We start from the raw sequence: 6,664 nt of genomic DNA on the forward strand, positions 1-6,664 counted from the left end.
TCACAGCAGAAGCCCTATACCTGCGATGGAGACCCCAGCCCTCCCCCTTGCCCGAGCCAGTTCCCGGGCTGCACAGCCTGAGCACGGGTCCACGACCCAGAAAAGTAAAAAGGCCTTTAGCAACCAGCTCGAGGATAGTCACAGCCGCTGTCTTGCCAGAGACCCTGGCTCAGTGAGTAGTCCTTCACCTCCCCTGGCCAGTGTCCATCTCCCGCCGTCCTCCAAACTCCTCCGAAACAAAGTTTCCCTTTCCACACATGCGTTCACCTCCCTCCTTCTCAACCCAGCAACATCGATGCGCCTGCACCTCGGCCCTGCCTCAGAGGAGCTCCGCTACAGTCCGCAGCTGCCGGGGATTTGACCTGTTGAGCCTAGAAATCAGTGTTCTAAATACTTTTAAGTTATTCTTTCAATCATAAATCATTGACCCACTTGTAGCTTCTAACAGTGATCTCCACCATCTACTGATTATTACTCATTGCTATATGATTTGTATAATCACTGGGTTAGAAACAATCAAAACATTCCATCAGCAACAGACAAGTTCAATAAAGCATGGAGTCTGTAAGCGCTGGAATACCATGGAGCCCTGAACGTGAATCTGGGTACTTTAGACAGGCAGCACTGTGCACGTTTTGTTTGTACAAGCTATGAAAGAAGGTAGGAGTTTGTTTTCATGTTTTCTTGGGAAAACATTTTTAAACTACTAAAAAGATATATACAGTGGCATAGCAGCTATGATACAGGGGTCTGCAGATACAGAGACAGGAATAAAGTTTTGCACAGGAATCACTTTGTGTGTTCTAACTTTTGGATTTAGAAATCAGGTTATCCACGTAAAACTTAAAAATAAGATAAAAGGAATGAAGCAAGTGACCCAAGAAGGGGCATGTTCAAGAGCCCGGCTACTTGGCCTCAATCTGAGGAGCCAGCTCTAGAGATGAACAGTCAGCACATCAGTCCTTTAACCCCTCCTGGAGGGGATTCCCTGGCAACTTCCGGATCAGGTGGGGTGTTTCTCTGATCACCTCTTTTTAAACCTTTTTAATTTGTGCTTCTTACAGAAGAGTGAGTTTCTCATTGGCCCTCCAAGACTCCACCCCCTAACGATGGATGTCCCTGTCAGGACCCGATGGATCCCAGGATCCACTCAGAACAAGCTGTGTCCACACTGCAGCGGGCCCTGGAGGGGCCGGGCTGTCTGGGCCGTGCTCTGTGCCAGCAAGGGCATTGCCACGGCTGAGGTCGTGACAGTCAGGGCTTCTCTGCTGAGGCAAGTAGTTGTGGGGGGATTGGAAGGTGACTCAAGTGAGAAAGGATCTTGGGGGAGCAGAGTGAAGGCCAGTCAAGCACCCTCAAGTACCCAAATCAGAGGCAGATGAAGCTTCCAGGTCAGGCCCCCAGGGACCACCTCTCCTGACCAGACACCACCTCCTAACAGAAGGCTGTGAGCCCCCAGAACCCAACCATCTTCCAAAAACATTTCCCATGAGTGCATGTGGCATTTGGGAGACACTTAGCTATAATCCATGGCATCATGCTTTCACCTTACCAAGGGGCCCTTGCCACAGGGCTGACTCTTGAAAGAAAGTGATGCTGGCTTGTTTCCTGCATGTCTTAACCCTTCAGAACAGAGGCAAGGTGGCAAGTGCTCCTTACCTTCCCAACCGGGGTTCCTTGTGTGAAGTCACCCTGTTAGGAGCTTCTCGTAAGAGAGAGACACTAAGGTTAGCCTCATCCCATCTCGATTTCTTGGCTTTGTTGGAAAAAATTGAGAACCTTTATTGATACAATCACAGAGAACATTTGGGTGGATCTAAACTAATCATTGGATGATGTGAAAATGCATAGAGGAATTAATGTAAAAAAACTGTACTCAAAACAGCAGGTTCAGGCCGTTCATGCAGGGTACAGTTCATAGATGGAGTGGCTCCTCCTGGACCTGTACTTGACCCATTAAATGCTTGGAAAGTAGGAAGTTGGGCCCTAGGGCAGTTGCTCTGTGCATTCTGGGGGTGATGGTAAACTTTAAATGAGGGCCAGGGACCATCTGGAGAGAAACCACACATATACACGCAAGTGTTTTCTATGCAATTTTGAGAATACCCAATCCCATTTAACAGATCTCTGTCCCCTGGACTAAAAACTGAAACGATCTACACTTTCTTTCCACCTGAGGACCCCAAGACATTGGCATGAGGTGTCCTCAGTGCTAGCTGCCACATAGGGACAAAGCAAAGAAGACCTTCCCAAAGGGACTCCCTGCAGGCCGCACGGTGGTTCTTCCCTTGTGGCCACCACTACCTCATCCATTGGGAACAATGAGTCCCTTTAGCCACTGAGGCTTTGAGGGTGGCTGAGCCACACCCAGCTCTATGAAGCAGAGCCTGGTCATGTGGTCTATCCCATTTCTTTGGCCACAGGATGGGCCTAGCAATAAGTACATGACTCAAGTTAGACAGTGGAATTTACAGTCAGAACCACTAAAAAAAGAACAAGTATTTTTTTCCTGTTGGAGTGGTTGGGACACAGGACGGAAGTCACGACACTTGCCTGCACAGGACCTATGGGACTGGATAGAAATGCTTTGGGCTGCCAGGCCTAGGCATGTGCTGTGTGACTGGGCACGGGTTCAGTGGGAGCCAGGGATGCAGATGCACAGCCACGTCACCCCAGAAGAATCCAGCCCCAAATATTAATAATGCTGAAGGGAGAAACCCCATGTCAGTTCAGAGTTGCAGTGGTGACCTTTGTGTTATATAACACAGCCTGCTCAGCAGGCAGCCTCAAGCAGATCTGGAGAAGAGCCCGCTGAGAGCAGGGTCTGGTGGTACATACACGAGTGGAAGAGCTGTGGGCTTGTGGAGTGGAGAGGAGAGGGGTGAGGGAGAGGCAGGCAGGAAGGAGGGAGAGGCAGGCAGGGAGGAGTCCAGCAGACCCTGCAGCCTGCATGAGGAGTTTACTCTAAGTGTGCCTGCAAGCTTCCGGACTAGGAAGTTACTGGCAGCTGCCCCATGGGAAGGAGCTAGAAGCTGATGACAGAATGTGGCTCTCACAGGCTGCGGCTGTCCTCAGGGTCCTGTGACCTCACTGCATCATCACTGAGACCCCACAGTGGACCTGGGGTGGAGCTCGCTGTGCCACTGTGTAGGTACCAGAACAGGAGAGAACAATTCCACCTCCAGAGGGACAATGAACAGAATCAAATGGCACTTAAGCTCTGTGACTGGCAAGGTGCAAGGTGCACACACATGCCCAGCTCACTAGCTTGTCCCAGTTTCTGAAATGAACCAGACACTTTCAAGCTGATCCATGGATCACTTGGTCTCCAGACCACACCGCTGCAGAGAATTGGGTGGCAAGGAGAGTGGAGCTGGGCTGGTGTGGAACCGAGGCTCTAGTTTCCCACCTGGCTTACTGCTGTGCCACCCCAGGGTGAGGCACGGAACAGAGTTACTTGCCTGGGGATTCTGTCTACCCACAGAAGCTACCTTTTCTAATTTGCACAAAGAAGTCCTGTCCCAGCTGGGATCATGCTTGCTTTCTGCTTAGGAGCCAAGAAATATGACACAATTCATGCTCCCTTAAGATGTGGTCAGTGGAGACAATAGACACATTTGTCACAAGGTACACCTGAGGATACACCCAAGAGACACCTGTTGTGTGCCTCTGCCTCCCCTCTCTACCCCTTCCTTGTGAGTACAGCCACTGCAGCAGCCACTGAAGCAAAGACTGCCCCATCACTTATAAGCAGGCGCACACACAGCCTGCCAGCGAGTGAATGGTGAAAACTCATGGGGCTGTGGGCATGAGGGCTCCCTGTTGGACATGGGGCTCTGTGGCAGAGCCTGCAAATCAAGGCTAGGAAACAGCCCAGTTCTCCTTTCAGGGAGTTTGAGGATTTGAAGCTAGTATCCAACTGCAGTCCCCAGTCAAACTCCAGTGTCTCCAGCCCATGATTGGAGTCTCCACTCCCACCTGCCAACCAAGGCTGAGTCCTAGCTCTGCAGTTTCTATGATGTGCAGTGGGACCTGATTTGTCACCTGACATGCACCTGAAAGTTTCACAGCTTTGCAGAGTCCAACTTGTGAGAAGCTGGGCTTGGGGTGGACTTGCAGCCCATGAAGGTCACTGTTGTGTTCTCCTGGAAATTTGCTGTAAGCAGGGCAGATTATCTTTCAAAATCTGGATGGGCTGGCCTCACTCAACCAGGTGAGGGACATCAGTGGACAAACTTCAGAAGAAAACACGTGGGCAACAATGTCATCTCCGATGTGAGGGCTTCCAACCTTCAAGACCACAGGCCCTGAACTGGTCCCTCTAGTTCCCACAGCTGGGAGGCCAAGTCCTTGAAACAAATACATGTACGTTCTGCTTGTTCTGTTTTCCTGGTCGAACCCTGACAGACACGTAGTCCCTATCTGACTTTTGCTTCTCAGTGAATGTGCTGGAATTAAAGCATATGTCTTTGGCTGAAGTAACTCCACATGGTACAGCAACATGAACCAGAGATCCCGAACAAGGTGGGCATCTGGACAAGGTGGGGCCCCCACCCCTCAGAAACTTCCGCCTCTGGACTTTGCAGAGGGCAAAGCAGTCTATGCCTTGACAAAGCTATTGTTTCCATCCTCATAGCCAAACATAACCTAAGTAATAGATACCTGTGACTGTCATTTGCTCTACAGATTAGGAAAGAGAACTCCCAATGGACTGTCCTACCCAGACTCATGCAGAGCAAAGGATCAGCTGGTGTCCATGGGTTTGACAGCCCACACTGTTTGGGTAACAATCTGCAAAAGTCAGAATTTCAGGGTCCTGACCTGGCTCTTTTAATATCTGGGGAAAATGTTTCTTTAAGATTCTTTGATTTAAGAAAAAAAATCTATATATTATATATGAGAGAGAGCACATAATATAAAATATTGATGAATAGGAATTAGAGAGATCTTTTCCAGTGGAATGGGGGAACAAGAGAAATAGTGAAGAGAAAAGGAAAAAGGGAAAGGAGATAAATAGAAGAGAAGGTGAAAAGGATAAAAATAAAGCTTTTGCAAGTGGGAAGGGGCCCAAGAGTAGGAAGGAGCTGCGAAGGGGATTGAAAAAGAAGAATATAGATTGTCAAAGTGTACTTGTACGCACTCTCCAAGATAAACTGAGTTATTAGGTACTACAAACAAGCAATAATAAAACTGAATAAATTGAAAAAAAATTCTTTGATTTCAGAAAATGTGAGTGCCAGTGCGTACTCCGCTGCTGCCAACCAAGGATATTCTAGAAGCAGTTGGAACATTCTGCAGAGCCAGTGCCTTGGCTCAGCTGTCCCCTACTCCTGAAGCAATGTCTAGACTCGACAGGACTCTCAGGCAGAAGCCCAGAGAAAGCAGTGTGTTAGTCAGTATGTACCTATCTACCACTATAAGACAACTTTCCCCAAAATGCATGGGCTAAAAACAAGCAGTTATTATATCACAGTGTCTGTGGATCAGGAATTCGGAAGCAGCTCAGCAAGATGGCTGTCACCCAGAGGCTCTCCTGAGGTTGCAGTTAGGACAGAGACCAAGTTTGAGGTCAGCTAGGTCAAGGCTGAAGGCTGGGCTTGGCAACTGGCTCAGCAAGCACAGCCTTGGTCAACATCCCACCAACGGATGATGTCTTCATGACACGGCCACTGGCTCCTTCCACAGTGTGTGAGCCAGGAGAAGGCCACACGACATCCTATGATCTAATCTCAGAAGTCATGTATCTTCGTGTCTGCTGCATTTTATTCCCCGAGAGAAGATCATTAGATGCAGCCTGTACTAATCAGGTTGGGAATGAAGCTCCATCACTCACAAAGCAGGAAATTGTAGGAAAATCAGAATTCCATGCAGACATTGAATAATAATGAACCAACACAGGCATCTGGTGGAGGAAGCAAAAACTCCTGGGGTATTCCATGCCCCACTGTGTGCAGCAGACACTCTCAGCGACCTCACAGAGGAAGCAGAGAAGCCTCCTCTAACAGCGCTCAGAGGCAGCACACGTCTCGAGGTCTATGCTCACTGATGCAAGCTCCTGCGCACTCCTGGCGAGGTGAAGGAGCAGCCTAGCCCCGGATTCACCTTCCTTTTCATATCATTCTTTTTTTTTTCTTTTAATTTCCATTTGTTTTCTTTTTCTTTCTTTTTTTTACCAGTTTATTTCATTTTATTTTTTTATACTTCAGAAGGTTATAATGATAAATTTAACATTGTACTTTTTTAAATGCAATAATGAAGAAATCTGTGAGTTTATAAATCAAGGCAACAATAAAACATATTCATTACAGACATAATCAAAATAATTTCCCACTATATTGAGATATATTTTGTGTAAGTTTAGAGTTTACAACACAATTTAATATATATGGTGAAATGATTTTTTTTAAGTTAATAAAATTTTATGTCACATGTAAGAGGTAAGAAGACAAATATTTGGTTATACATGTATATACACATGAATACATAAACATTAATGACAAGGAATAAGTACTCATGACGGTCCTAGTAATTGTTTCTGTAACTGGTCCCAAGTTTGTGGCTAGTATGTATAACTACCTCCTTCCATTACATGTCCTCTATTTCTTTTACCTTCAGCAAGCATTTCAGCTAGGTGTGGTTCTTTTTTTTTTTTTTTTTTTTTGGT

The 6,664-nt window shown here is 47.2% G+C and overlaps 1 long non-coding RNA gene across 1 annotated transcript in view; it reads left to right on the plus strand.

Moving 5' to 3' along the window:
- The first annotated feature begins 4,446 nt into the window (after positions 1 to 4,446).
- LOC111816948 overlaps positions 4,447 to 6,664 on the plus strand; it is an 11,988-nt gene continuing 9,770 nt past the window's right edge. The window contains exon 1 of the long non-coding RNA XR_002821252.1: positions 4,447 to 4,541. This is a non-coding gene — a long non-coding RNA (uncharacterized LOC111816948). The remainder of the gene's footprint in view (positions 4,542 to 6,664) is intronic.

The sequence above is a fragment of the Octodon degus genome, unplaced genomic scaffold, assembly GCF_000260255.1.
Source record: "Octodon degus isolate 3935 unplaced genomic scaffold, OctDeg1.0 scaffold00045, whole genome shotgun sequence".
In the NCBI taxonomy this organism is placed as follows: Eukaryota; Metazoa; Chordata; class Mammalia; order Rodentia; family Octodontidae; genus Octodon; species Octodon degus.